This window comes from Pseudophryne corroboree, chromosome 10, assembly GCF_028390025.1.
Source record: "Pseudophryne corroboree isolate aPseCor3 chromosome 10, aPseCor3.hap2, whole genome shotgun sequence".
In the NCBI taxonomy this organism is placed as follows: domain Eukaryota; kingdom Metazoa; phylum Chordata; class Amphibia; order Anura; family Myobatrachidae; genus Pseudophryne; species Pseudophryne corroboree.
Window position 1 is genome coordinate 281,771,695 of NC_086453.1, and position 16,104 is coordinate 281,787,798.

The window sequence follows — 16,104 nt, forward strand, 5'->3', positions numbered from 1 at the left end:
CAGTGCAGCATTTTGGTGACCAGCAGTATACATATAGTACAGTACAGTAGGCCATTGCTGTATCTTGCAGCTCTGTGTCACTTCTAGTATCCTGATCAGTGCTCAATATCTGCTGCATTGTTGTGACCAGTATGTATACTGTACTGTGCGACGTGTGTTACACACCTGGGGATTTTATACATCCTGTAATCTGTACTGAGCGATGTGTGAGATACACCTGGGGATTATACACCGGGTATACTGTACTGTGCTACGTTTGTGATACACCTGGTGATTATACACCCTGTATACTGTACTGAGCGATGTGTGAGATACACCTTGGGATTATACACCCTATATACTGTACTGTGTGATGTGTGAGATACACCTGGGGATTATACACCCTATATACTGTACTGTGCGATGTGTGTGATACACCTGGTAATTTCTTTTACACCCTGTATACTGTACTGTGCGATGTGTGTTATACACCTGGTGATTATACATCCTGTAATCTGTACTGAGCGATGTGTGAGATACACCTGGGGATTATACACCCTATATACTGTACTGTGTGATGTGTGAGATACACCTGGTGATTATACATCCTGTAATCTGTACTGAGCGATGTGTGAGATACACCTGGGGATTATACACCCTATATACTGTACTGAGTGATGTGTGAGATACATCTGGGGATTATACACCCTGTATACTGTACTGTGCGACGTGTGTTTATACACCTGGTGATTATACATCCTGTAATTTGTACTGAGCAATGTGTGAGATACACCTGGCGATTATACACCCTATATACTGTACTGTGTGATGTGTGAGATACACCTGGGGATTATACACCATATATACTGTACTGAGCGATGTGTGAGATACACCTGGGGATTATACACCCTATATTATTATTATTATTATTATTATTATTATCCTTTATTTATATGGCGCCACAAGGGTTCTGCAGCACCCAATTGCAGAGTACATAAATAATCAAACAGGAAAACAGCAACTTACAGTTGATGACAGTATAGGACAAGTACAGGGTAAATACACATAGTTACATCAGCAGATGACACTGGAATAAGTATCAGGTGGCAGAAGACTGCTGGATGTGGTACAGTTGAAGATTATTAAAGAAAGACAAAGGATAAGCACATGAGGGAAGAGGGCCCTGCTCGTGATAGCTTACAATCTAAAGGGGAGGGATAGACAGACAGGGGTGACACAGATGGGGTACATAGAGAACGTGGAACAGAGGGTTAGGATGAGATTTGGCTGGGTTTGGTGAAGAAGTGGACCCCCAGAAGGCACAAGTCAATACTAAACATTGCAACATTTTACTGGGCTATGCAGGAGAAAATTAAAAATAAGGGAAAATAAAAATAAAAAAAAAGAATCGATAACTTCTACCGCTTTCAAAAAGGTCAATGGAAGCTGAAATAATGGACAACTACCTCATGGAAGCCAGATACAGTATACCAAACAGTACTTAGCAGAGTTAGGAATGAGTGTAATCAGAAAGCAGCGGCTTTCTACAAATGTTTACTTTAGATTACGTTTGGCAAAAAAAAAAGAAAAAGTACAGAATCCCATTCAGGATGTCTTCACCAAATCGTAGACATAAATATGGAAATAATGAAGTACACAGATGGTTTAGCTTCAACTTGATGAATAACCATGCCAGTCCTTTTTGAGCCATCTTCTTTGGCATATTCCACTTGCTTGCCCACCAGGTTGTCCACAATCTCCCCTGGTTCTCTTTCAGCTGGAGGGGAATCATTTGAGTCTGTCATGATCTGAAGATCTCCTTCTTTATAGTCATCTAAAAGTTGATACATATATAAGACTGGGTCCTTTTCATAGGTTATATAATAAAACCATGTGTTCATAATAGGTGCTCGTGCTAATACCATCCCTCACCACTCATCCTTGGAACCATCCTCTGTTTCAAACATATGCTTCACTGCTTTACCAATCATTGTGTCAGCCAAATTGGCATTGCTGATTCGGGATGAGGCAACTCTATCTGGTAGAACTTCAAGAACAGACACCCTTTCATCCTTGTGAAGCTCAAGTCCATAGACACAATCAAATCCATCATACTTTATAAGATAGAGGGAGGGATTCACTGGTACTTGATCCAGAACTGTTCCTTTCCACTGGGTTATTGGCCCACAGCCCTCTTTCCACCCATGCTGTATTCTACAGCCTACAATATTTTGCCTTGGCTGGGAGATTGGTTTACTTGGTCCCATATTGTTTCGATGTTTCTTATAAGATGTTCTTTCCTTCATCATATTTGCTGAAACACCTGCATGTGCTGCATCAGCTCTTGATAGCTGAGCGGCCGCCTTTCCAAATGGAGTCTTCATTTATCTGTGTATTAAAGGGCAGCAGGGCTGCCGAACTAGGGTGAAAAGTGTAGTCACTCCAAGTTTGTTGTAGTCCTTCCAGTCTACATGAAAAAGAACCCCTTCCTTTCCACCTTTCAGAAAAACTCCGACCCTCAATTGCTCTGATCAGAAGTCACTTATCTGGGGCAGATAGGATGTGCTTCCCTCCACTCCCCCTGCTGGTGATGGCTGCGGCACAGTGCTCCCCTGCGGCCAGTTGCCCCGATCCTCCTCCTCCCTCCTTTGTCATACTCTGTCACCACCATTGTGCGCTGCTATGGAAGAGCAGCTCCCGCCTCACTCCCCCTGAACTTCCAAGCCCTCCGCTCAGACACTCCAGCGCTTGTTCCCTTACCTCACCCCCTCCCTCTCCACACACTGCCAGATTTGGAGCTGGCTGCTACTATACGGCTGCTTGTCACTCTGTTGTCAGGACCAGGCCTCGCCTTCCTGCCAAATACTGATCCCTCCAGAGCTGCATACTGTATACTGTACTGTGCGACGTGTGTTATACACCTGGTGATTATACATCCTGTAATCTGTACTGAGCGATGTGTGAGATACACCTGGTAATATCTGTGCTCAGTGTGCTGCATTGTGGGGACCACCAGTATATAATTATAGTAGTACAGTACAGTAGGCCATTGCTGTATCTTGCAGCTCTGTGTCACTGCAAGTATCCATTCCATGTCTGTGCTGCATTGTTGTGAGCAGTATATAGTAGGACAGTGCAGCATTTTGGTGACCAGCAGTATACATATAGTACAGTACAGTAGGCCATTGCTGTATCTTGCAGCTCCATGTCAGACTCAGTTCTAGTATCCTGATCAGTGCTCAATATCTGCTGCATTGTTGTGACCACCAGTATATAGTACTACAGTGCAGCATTGTGGTGACCACCAGTATATAGTAGTACAGTACAGTAGGCCATTGCTGTATCTTGCAGCTCTGTATCACTTCTAGTATCCTGATCAGTGCTTAATATCTGTGCTGTGTCAGTGCTGCATTGTGGTGACCAGTATACTACAGTACAATAGTCCAGTGCTGTTCTCGCTGCTCAGTGTCAGTTCTCCGTAGTATCATCAGTGATCAGTATAATCAGTTCTCAGTATAATCAGTGCGCTGTTAGACGTGTGCCCGTTTTCCGCCATTAGTGCAGTGGGATTTAGACAATTGATGAAGTTATTGTGTCCCCGGTACAAAATCCCATCTAGATTCCACTTCACTAGGCAGGCGATAGCGAGATTTTACCAATTAATATCAGTGATTTATAATTATTAATTACAGTGATCTTGCCAAATAATTCCAGTGATTTTGTCATTTTCTTCCAGTGATTTGGACCAATAATACCATTGATTAGAACGAATAATTCCAGTGATTTTGTAATTTTCTTCCAGTGATTTGGACCAATAATACCATTGATTAGAATGAATAATTCCTGTGATATTGAGGTGTTTGTGTCGCTTAGCTTAGCCGTCCAGCGACCGTGGTGCACCTCTTTTTCTCTTTTCTTTGCATCATGTGCTGTTTTGGGCCAATTTTTTTAAGTGCCATCCTGTCTGACACTGCAGTGCCACTCCTAGATGGGCCAGGTGTTTGTGCCGGCCACTTGGGTTGCTTAGCTTAGTCATCCAGCGACCTCGGTGCAAATTTTAGGTCTAAAAATAATATTGTGAGGTGTGAGGTGTTCAGAATAGACTAGAAATGAGTGGAAATTGTGGTTATTGAGGTTAATAATACTATAGGATCAAAATTCCCCCCAAATTCTATGATTTAAGCTGTTTTTGAGGGGTTTTTGAAAAAAAACACCCGAATCCAAAACATACCCGAATCCGACAAAAAATTTTCAGGGAGGTTTTGCCAAAACGCGTCCGAATCCAAAACACGGCCGCGGAACCGAATCCAAAATCAAAACACAAAACCCGAAAAATTTCCGGTGCACATCTCTAGTAATAATCAGGTCAGATGAAAATGATTTGTCAGAAAACGTGATTTTTTTTAAAGTTATTGTTTTGTTTTTGATATTATTTACCACTAATCTATTGTATCATTTGGTTGTTCTTGTGTCAGCAATGCTGACGCTGATATAACATCAAAATTGTGATTGTCGACAGTTGACATGTCGACCAAAGCAATATTCCATACAATTGTCTACTAACCCTAAGCCTTATCCACACCACAGCCTCATCCTAACCGGGTTGTGGTTAAGATGACGGCTGTCGAGATCCCGGCAGTCGGAATACTGACGCCAGAATCCTGACACCCTTCAGAATACCGATGTTTGAATCTCAACAGGTCAGGAGACAACAGAAGAATCCCGACAGCCGGCATCCAGACCATAAGTATAGCGGACAAGTTAGGGTTATGGTCGGGGGAAAGGGGGGAAATATCAGGCTTAGGCACCATCCAGGGAGGTTTAGGTATGATGCAGGGGCAGGGGGGTGGGGTAGGGTTAGGCTGCGGGGAGGGGGGATTAGTGTTAGGCACTACCAGGGTGAAGTTAGATTTAGTCCCTAAGGGGAGGTTTAGCCTGCAGGGAAGGGGGGATTCATTTTAGGCACTGCAGGGAGTAGATTAAGGTTAGACATTAAGGGGGAGATTAGGTTTAGGCCGGGGGATGGGAGGGTTAGGGTTAGGGGGTAGACAAGAGGAGATAACATACTTACTTTGCCCCTGTCAGGATTTCAAACATCAGGATGCAGGCATCAGTATTGTGACTTGGGAATCCCGTCTGCCAGTCAAACATACTGAACCCTCCTAACCCTAGAATCACTTGTCGACATTCATAGCCAACATTCTATTAGTGTCAACATTGAGAATGTCAGCAGTGTTTTAAGTCTTTCTGGCCATGTCAACATTCTGAAGTTGTCAGGATGAACATATACCAAACAGACTACTAGTAAGACTAGAGAAACACACTATAGAACTAATATAGGGGGTCATTCTGACTTGATCGCTCGCTAGCTACTTTTTGCAGCCGTGCAAACGCATAGTCGCCGCCCACTGGGGAGTGTATATTTGCTGTGCAAGGGTACGATCGCATGTGCAGCCGAGCGGTACAAAAACAGTTTGTGCAGTTTCTGAGTAGCTCAGAACTTACTCAGCCGCTGCGATCACTTCATCCTGCCCGGTCCCGGAATTGACGTCAGACACCCGCCCTGCAAACGCTTTGACACGCCTACATTTTTCCAAACACTCCCAGAAAATGGTCAGTTGACACCCATAAACTCCTTCTTCCTGTCAATCTCCTTGCGATTGGCTGTGCGAATGGATTCTTCTTTAAATCCATCGCCCAGCAAGGATCTGCTTTGTAACCGTACGGCGCGCCTGCACATTGCGGTGCATGCGCAGTAGTGACCTGATCACTGCGCTGCGGAAAACGGAAGCATGCGATCAGTTCGGAATGACCCCCATGGTACGTATATACAGGATATTACAAACGATATAATTAGTGCCAGTGGATATACATATAATTATCACTATTTCCGAATATACACTTTTCTTAAGTTTATTTTTAAAGAATATTTAGTGAATAGGGTTACAGTGCGAGACAGTAGCTAAGTATGATTATACATTTATTGGGCATTAAGCCTAATTTCACAAGCATAAAGCAAAGCTAGCTTGTTTGTGGATGTTCATCATGCATCTTAATTAATGTTAATTAATTAATTTGCTAAGCATCCCCTTTAACAGCCAGTGCACAAAATGTGTGTGTATTGTCGATGGTATGATCAAGAATTATACTCTCCTTTACATCAATACTTTGAACATGGCACCCGGCATCTCCAAGAGCCTTCCTGACAGTGTTTTCATCATACCATAATATATGATACTTCTTCTCCGCAGCACAAAAGTAACCAGCATTGATTCCTCCAAACACAACCAGTCTCCCTCCTGGTTTCAGCATTGCGGCGAGTTTCTTCATGTTATTCATGTAAGACATTTGGTCTGTGCTAACTGTACCAAGCATCCAAGTACAGACAACACAATCTGCTTTCTCCAGGACCACCGGGGCGGTGATGTTTTCTTTGGTAAAGTCACATGGTAGGACTTGTTTTATTGCTGATCTCAGCTGCGCCTCTATCTCCTGCGCGCCAGCACTGAAATATATAAATTAAGGTGATTTTATCTCCTGAAACAAGAGCACAAGAATTTTGCATATTAATCAGTGTTTTATGTTCTAATGCCTAGTACAATGGTTCCCCAACGCAGTCCTCAAAGCACCCCAACTGTCCATGGCTAGGCACAGGTTAATTATTTAGTACCTTAGTCAGTTTGATTATACCATCTGTGCACAAGCAAGGATATCCTTAGAACCTGGAGCGTTGGGGTGCCTTGGTGCCTGTGTTTGGGAACCACTGACCTACTGTAGTACATTGCAGTATACTTTATTAGACCTAGTTGGTGTCCCATTCGCTCCTTGTATAATACCCATCTGTGATAAACTTATTAACAAAGCTGAAGTACTGTTGCCATCCAAGTCCTGATTAGCATAATTACCTTTTAGGAAATGGTGACAATTATACAGTAGGTAAATATATGGGTTCTGGTTCTAAGGTCTTATGAGATGTGTATGGTATTTCTCACTTTACCTGTTGTCTCTCAGATCAGAAGCTTTACTGGACGCATGAGAAAAATCAAGAGTCCCTGGATGGTTCTTCATCCATTTCTCCACTGCTCTGAGTGAGGGCTTGCTGTTCTTTAGGACTGTGATAACCTTAAAGAGATTCGAAACTGCTAACAGAACAGAAATGTTCGGACCGAGGCTAACGTCAATCACGGAGTTTCCTCTTATTATATCTGCATAATAATATAGAGAATTATATCCAGCTTCTTACATCATAAACTGAACCCATCTCACAGAGAGCACAGAGCAAAACTGATTCCAACCAATGGGGAACAGATGTGAAACAGGGCACACAAGTAACCATAGTAACCATAGTAACATGCTTCTGTAGACTTTTACATTGTAACACACAGCTGGACTTTAAGCCATTCTTATTTGTTCCCATATTTGTTTACATTATACTCTCCCTATTATTCACTCTATTAATCCTCACCTTTTTTTTTATATATTTTCCCTTCACTCATCCTTCTCTCTCATCTTATCTCCTCCTCTTTTTCTTCTCCCCTTATCTCCCCAACTCCCTCTCCTCCCCATGTTGCACTTACAACTACTAATGCCTGACTTTGCTTACTGCTTAATATGTCTTAATATGTCTTAATTCTTGGTAGCGGCCCATGTGCTCAGGCCACTGTATTTTGTGCTTTCCCTTTACTTCGACACCTTATGAGGCACATTGTTTCTTCTTTTATCTGACCTCTTCCACTCCCTGCCCCTTTCTTTCCTCTGCAAGTGCCAGATTGACTGACCTCTGCCTACTACTACTAATACTACTACTACTACTACTACTACTACTGTGGGCATTATGTGTTGGGCCCTACCACTGCGGGCATTATGTGTATAAGGGGCACTACTACTGTGGGCATAATGTGTAAGGGCCCTACCACTGTGGGCATTATGTGTATAAGGGGCACTACTACTGTGGGCATTATGTGTAAGGGGCACTGCTATTGTAGTCATTATGTATAAGGGGCACTACTACTGTGGGCATTATGTGTAAGGGGCACTACTTATGTTGACATTATGTGTAAGGGGCACTGCTATTGGGGCATTATGTGTAACGGGCACTACTACTGTGGGCTTTATGTGTAAGGGCACTACTAATGTGGACATTATGTGTATAAGGGGCACTACCATAGGCAGTGTGTATAAGAGGCACTACTACTTAGGACACTGTGTATAAGGAGCACTACTGTGTAGTGTATGTGAATAGGAGGCACTACTGTGCGACATAACGTGAATAAGTGAGACTACTGTGTGGTGTAACATGTCTAAGGGGTACTTTTGTATAGCATAATGTCAATAAGTGGCAATGCTGTGTGGTGTAATGTGTATAAGGCTCACTACTATGAAGCATAATGTGACTAAAGGGCACTACTGTGCAACATAATGTCAATAAGGAACACTACTGTGTGATGTGATGTGGTGTGTGTAAGGGGTACTAATGTGTAGCATAATGTGAATAAGTGGCACTACTGTGAATAAGAGGCACTACTGTGTGTCATAACGTGAATAAGGGACACTACTATGTGAAGTAAAAAGAATCAGGGTCACTACATGCAGTGTTGAGTGAATAAGATTGTGCTACTCTTTTGTGGAATTTGAATTAAGGGTACTATTGTGTGATCACACCACTTCCTTGTAAGACAAAACCCTTGCGTGTGCTGTCCCTTTATTAAGTATGGGATGGATGGTGCAAATTTATAGTTTTCAGGGGGGGCGCAAAACACCCTACCACCAATCCTGTATATTGCTAGATGTTTTAAAATCCTTGCCTCATTTCCAGTACTGACACTTCAGTTACTCTCAATTACAGCATGTAACCAGACCACAATCCAGGACATCAAGGAGGCACATTCTGAATTTTATTAACTGATTCTACTGATGTGGTGCCATGTAAAAAGGACAATTAAAAGTGGTGTGTGTACAGATGTTGAAATTGCAGAGTTATATAGACACGCACCAGAGGATGACTGAAACTATGGACAGTCCAGTGGTGTTGGTTTATTGATAGATAGTAGGTACAGCTGTACTCACTGTTACACACTGGTTCTTACAGAGCAAAGCAGGTTGTTATACAGCTCACCAGTTGGTGAGTGTATGTAGGTACAGATGTGCCCTTTTATAGCTCCCACTATGCCATAGACTTGGATGGGATCCAGCGTGCGCATATGCCCTCCACCCATTCACTTGTTCAGGACTCACATCACGGTCCTGCTGCAGCACACTGTTACAAGCAGCAAAGCTGTAGTGGGACACATCTGTACTTGGTAGTGGTGCAGGAACACTTGAATCATTGTGGATTGCAGGTTATCACAGGTCTCTCAGGAGCTGTAGAAGACATGTCTTCTATAGTGATGCTATAACAGTCTCAGACAGTCTCTGTACTAGCTCAGTAATGATCTTGGTGGCCATCTTGGGACAGGGCACATAGTTTCCCTGGAGAACAGAATGACTGGAGTCTGCACAGTAGCGCACTCCTATTTCAACAAAATTAAGGCATTAACAGTTAGAGATGAGCGGGTTCGGTTCCTCGGAATCCAAACCCCCCCGAACTTCACCCATTTTACACGTGTCCGGATCTTCCCGCCTTGCTCGGTTAACCCGAGCGCGCCCGAACGTCATCATCCCGCTGTCGTATTCTCGCGAGATTCGTATTCTATATAAGGAGCCGCGCGTCACCACCATTTTCACTCGTGCATTCGAGATGATAGGGAGAGGACGTGCAGCGTTCTTTCAGTTGTGTTCAGTGTGCTGCAAATATCTGTGCTCAGTGTGCTGCAAATATCTGTGCTCAGTGTGCTGAAAATATCTACGATCTCTGCCTGAAAAACGCTCCATATCTGTGCTGCATTGTAGTATATAGTAGGAGGACAGTGCAGAATTTTGCTGACCAGTGACCACCAGTAATAAATAGTAGGAGGACAGTGGAGAATTTTGCTGACCAGTGACCACCAGTATTATTTGTTCTCTGCCTGAAAAACGCTCCATATCTGTGCTGCATTGTAGTATATAGTAGGAGGACAGTGCAGAATTTTGCTGACCAGTGACCACCAGTATTATATCAGTACGGTACAGTAGTCCACTGCTCTACCTACCTCTGTGTCGTCAAGTATACTATCCATCCATACATGTGGTGCATTTTAGTTGTGCGCAGTATATATAGTAGGAGTACAGTGCATAATTTTGCTGACCACCAGTATATAATATATAGCAGTACGGTACAGTAGGCCACTGCTCTACCTACCTCTGTGTCCTCAAGTATACTATCCATCCATACCTGTGGTGCATTTTAGTTGTGCGCAGTATATATAGTAGGAGGACAGTGCATAATTTTGCTGACCACCAGTATATAATATATAGCAGTACGGTACAGTAGGCCACTGCTCTACCTACCTCTATGTCGTCAAGTATACTATCCATCCATACCTGTGGTGCATTTTAGTTGTGCGCAGTATATATAGTAGGAGGACAGTGCATAATTTTGCTGACCACCAGTATATAATATATAGCAGTACGGTACAGTAGGCCACTGCTCTACCGACCTCTGTGTCGTCAAGTATACTATCCATCCATACCTGTGGTGCATTTTAGTTGTGCGCAGTATATATAGTAGGAGGACAGTGCATAATTTTGCTGACCACCAGTATATATCGAGCAGTACGGTACAGTAGTCCGCTGCTCTACCTCTGTGTCGTCAAGTATACTATCCAACTATACCTGTGGTGCATTTTAGTTGTGCGAAGTACTATACAGTGCTTAGTCACACAGCTACCTCATTGCACCTCTTTTTTTCTTTGCATCATGTGCTGTTTTGGGACTATTTTTTTAAATCTGCCATCCTGTCTGACACTGCAGTGCCACTCCTAGATGGGCCAGGTGTTTGTGTCGGCCACTTGGGTCGCTTAGCTTAGTTACACAGCAACCTTATTGCACCTCTTTTTTTCTTAGCATCAAGTGCTGTTTGGGGACTATTTTTTTTAAATCTGCCATCCTGTCTGACACTGCAGTGCCACTCCTAGATGGGCCAGGTGTTTGTGTCGGCCACTTGGGTCGCTTAGCTTAGTCACACAGCTACCTCATTGCACTTATTTTTTTCATTGCATCGTGTGCTGTATGGGGACTATTTTTTTTAAATCTACCATCCTGTCTGACACTGAAGTGCCACTCCTAGATGGGCCAGGTGTTTGTGTCGGCCACTTGGGTCGCTTAGCTCAGTCACACAGCTACCTCATTGCACCTCTTTTTTTCTTTGCATCATGTGCTGTTTGGGGACTATTTTTTAAATCTGCCATCCTGTCTGACACTGCAGTGCCACTCCTAGATGGGCCAGGTGTTTGTGTCGGCCACTTGGGTTGCTTAGCTTAGTCACACAGCTACCTTATTGCACCTCTTTTTTTCTTTGCATCATGTGCTGTTTGGGGACTATTTTTTTTAAATCTGCCATCCTGTCTGACACTGCAGTGCCACTCCTAGATGGGCCAGGTGTTTGTGTCGGCCACCTGGGTCGCTTAGCTTAGTCACACAGCTACCTCATTGCACTTATTTTTTTCATTGCATCATGTGCTGTATGGGGACTATTTTTTTTAAATCTGCCATCCTGTCTGACACTACAGTGCCACTCCTAGATGGGCCAGGTGTTTGTGTCGGCCACTTGGGTCGCTTAGCTCAGTCACACAGCTACCTCATTGCACCTCTTTTTTTCTTTGCATCATGTGCTATATGGGGACTATTTTTTTTAAATCTGCCATCCTGTCTGACACTGCAGTGCCACTCCTAGATGGGCCAGGTGTTTGTGTCGGCCACTTGGGTCGCTTAGCTCAGTCACACAGCTACCTCATTGCACCTCTTTTTTTCTTAGCATCATGTGCTGTTTGGGGACTATTTTTTAAATCTGCCATCCTGTCTGACACTGCAGTAACACTCCTAGATGGGCCAAGTGTTTGTGTCGGCCACTTGGTTCGCTTAGCTTAGTCACACATCTACCTCATTGCACCACTTTTTTTCTTTGCATCATGGGGGTCATTCCGAGTTGTTCGCTCGTTATTTTTTTCTCGCAACGGAGCGATTAGTCGCAAATGCGCATGCGCAATGTCTGCAGTGCGACTGCGCCAAGTAAGTTTGCTATGCAGTTAGGTATTTTACTCACGGCATTACGAGGTTTTTTCTTCGTTCTGGTGATCGTAATGTGATTGACAGGAAGTGGGTGTTTCTGGGCGGAAACTGGCCGTTTTATGGGTGTGTGCGAAAAAACGCTACCGTTTCTGGGAAAAACGCTGGAGTGGCTGGAGAAACGGAGGAGTGTCTGGGCGAACGCTGGGAGTGTTTGTGACATCAAACCAGGAATGACACTGACAGAACTGATCGCAGATGCCGAGTAAGTCTGGAGCTACTCAGAAACTGCTAAGAAGTGTTTATTCGCAATTCTGCTAATCTTTCGTTCGCAATTTTGATAAGCTAAGATTCACTCCCAGTAGGCGGCGGCTTAGCGTGTGCAAAGCTGCTAAAAGCAGCTTGCGAGCGAACAACTCGGAATGATCCCCCATGTGCTGTTTGGGGACTATTTTTTAAATCTGTCATCCTGTCTGACACTGCAGTGCCACTCCTAGATGGGCCAGGTGTTTGTGTCGGCCACTTGGGTCACTTAGCTTAGTCACACAGCGACATTGGTGCACCTCTTTTTTTCATTGCGTCATGTGCTGTTTGGGGACTATTTTTTAAATCTGCCATCCTGTCTGACACTGCAGTGCCAATCCTAGATGGGCCAGGTGTTTGTGTCGGCCACTTGGGTCGCTTAGCTTAGTCACACAGCGACCTTGGTGCACCTCTTTTTTTCTTTGCATCATGTGCATTTTGGGGACTATTTTTTAAATCTGCCATCCTGTCTGACACTGCAGTGCCACTCCTAGATGGGCCAGGTGTTTGTGTCGGCCACTTGGGTCGCTTAGCTTAGTCACACAGCTACCTTATTGCACCTCTTTTTTTCTTTGCATCATGTGCTGTTTGGGGACTATTTTTTTTAAATCTGCCATCCTGTCTGACACTGCAGTGCCACTCCTAGATGGGCCAGGTGTTTGTGTCGGCCACTTGGGTCGCTTAGCTTAGTCACACAGCTACCTCATTGCACTTATTTTTTCATTGCATCATGTGCTGTATGGGGACTATTTTTTTTAAATCTGCCATCCTGTCTGACACTGCAGTGCCACTCCTAGATGGGCCAGGTGTTTGTGTCGGCCACTTGGGTTGCTTAGCTCAGTCACACAGCTACCTCATTGCACCTCTTTTTTTCTTTGCATCATGTGCTGTTTGGGGACTATTTTTTTTAAATCTGCCATCCTGTCTGACACTGCAGTACCACTCCTAGATGGGCCAGGTGTTTGTGTCGGCCACTTGGGTCGCTTAGCTTAGTCACACAGCTACCTCATTGCACTTATTTTTTTCATTGCATCATGTGCTGTATGGGGACTATTTTTTTTAAATCTGCCATCCTGTCTGACACTGCAGTGCCACTCCTAGATGGGCCAGGTGTTTGTGTCGGCCACTTGGGTCGCTTAGCTCAGTCTCACAGCTACCTCATTGCACCTCTTTTTTTCTTAGCATCATGTGCTGTTTGGGGACTATTTTTTAAATCTGCCATCCTGTCTGACACTGCAGCAACACTCCTAGATGGGCCAAGTGTTTGTGTCGGCCACTTGGTTCGCTTAGCTTAGTCACACAGCTACCTCATTGCACCACTTTTTTTCTTTGCATCATGGGGGTCATTCCGAGTTGTTCGCTCGTTATTTTTTTCTCGCAACGGAGCGATTAGTCGCAAATGCGCATGCGCAATGTCTGCAGTGCGACTGCGCCAAGTAAGTTTGCTATGCAGTTAGGTATTTTACTCACGGCATTACGAGGTTTTTTCTTCGTTCTGGTGATCGTAATGTGATTGACAGGAAGTGGGTGTTTCTGGGCGGATACTGGCCGTTTTATGGGTGTGTGCGAAAAAACGCTACCGTTTCTGGGAAAAACGCGGGAGTGGCTGGAGAAACGGAGGAGTGTCTGGGCTGACGCTGGGAGTGTTTGTGACGTCAAACCAGGAACGACACTGACTGAACTGATCGCAGATGCCGAGTAAGTCTGGACTTACTCAGAAACTGCTAAGAAGTGTCTATTCGCAATTCTGCTAATCTTTCGTTCGCAATTTTGATAAGCTAATATTCACTCCCAGCAGGCGGCGGCTTAGCGTGTGCAAAGCTGCTAAAAGCAGCTTGCGAGCGAACAACTCGGAATGACCCCCCATGTGCTGTTTGGGGACTATTTCTTAAATCTGTCATCCTGTCTGACACTGCAGTGCCACTCCTAGATGGGCCAGGTGTTTGTGTCGGCCACTTGGGTCACTTAGCTTAGTCACACAGCGACCTTGGTGCACCTCTTTTTTTCTTCGCATTATGTGCTGTTTGGGGACTATTTTTTAAATCTGCCATCCTGTCTGACACTGCAGTGCCACTCCTAGAAGGGCCAGGTGTTTGTGTCGGCCACTTGGGTCGCTTAGCTTAGTCACACAGCGACCTTGGTGCACCTCTTTTTTTCTTTGCATCATGTGCATTTTGGGGACTATTTTTTAAATCTGCCATCCTGTCTGACACTGCAGTGCCACTCCTAGATGGGCCAGGTGTTTGTGTCGGCCACTTGGGTCACTTAGCTTAGTCACACAGCTACCTCATTGCACCTCTTTTTTTCTTTGCATCGTGTTCTGTTTGGGGACTATTTTTTAAATCTGCTATCCTGTCTGACACTGCATTGCCACTCCTAGATGTGCCAGGTTTTTATGTCGGCCACTTGGGTCGCTTGGCTTAGTCACACAGCGACCTTGGTGCACCTCTTTTTATCTTTGCATCATGTGCTGTTTGGGGACTATTTTTTAAATCTGCCATCCTGTCTGACACTGCAGTGACACTCCTAGATGGGCCAGGTGTTTGTGTCGGCCACTTGGGTCGCTTAGCTCAGTCACACAGCTACCTCATTGCACCTCTTTTTTTCTTTGCATCATGTGCTGTTTGGGGACTATTTTTTAAATCTGCCATCCTGTCTGACACTGCTTTGCCACTCCTAGGTGGGCCAGGTGTTTGTGTCGGCCACTTGGATCGCTTAGCTTAGTCACACAGCTACCTCATTGCACCTCTTTTTTTCTTTGCATCATGTGCTGTTTGGGGACTATTTTTTTTAAGTGCCATCCTGTCTGACACTGCAGTGCCACTCCTAGATGGGCCAGGTGTTTGTGTCGGCCACTTGGGTCACTTAACTTAGTCACACAGCTACCTCATTGCACCTCTTTTTTTCTTTGCATTATGTGCTGTTTGGGGACTATTTTTTTTAAATCTGCCATCCTGTCTAACACTGCAGTGCCACTCCTAGATGGGCCAGGTGTTTATGTCGGCCACTTGGGTCACTTGGCTTAGTCACACAGCGACCTTGGTGCACCTCTTTTTATCTTTGCATCATGTGCTGTTTGGGGACTATTTTTTAAATCTGCCATCCTGTCTGACACTGCAGTGACACTCCTAGATGGGCCAGGTGTTTGTGTCAGCTACTTGGGTCGCTTAGCTCAGTCACACAGCTACCTCATTGCACCTCTTTTTTTCTTTGCATCATGTGCTGTTTGGGGACTATAGTTTAATTCTGCCATCCTGTCTGACACTGCAGTGCCACTCCTAGATGGGCCAGGTGTTTGTGTCGGCCACTTGGGTCGCTTAGCTTAGTCACACAGCTACCTCATTGCACCTCTTTTTTTCTTTGCATCATGTGCTGTTTGGGGACTATTTTTTAAATCTGCCATCCTGTCTGACACTGCAGTGCCACTCCTAGATGGGCCAGGTGTTTGTGTCGGCCACTTGGGTCGCTTAGCTTGGTCACACAGCGACCTTGGTGCACCTCTTTTTTTCTTTGCATCATGTGCTGATTGGGGACTATTTTTTAAATCTGCCATCCTGTCTGACACTGCAGTGCCACTCCTAGATGGGCCAGGTGTTTGTGTCGGCCACTTGGGTCACTTAGCTTAGTCACACAGCGACCTTGGTGCACCTCTTTTTTTCTTTGCATCATGTGCTGTTTGTG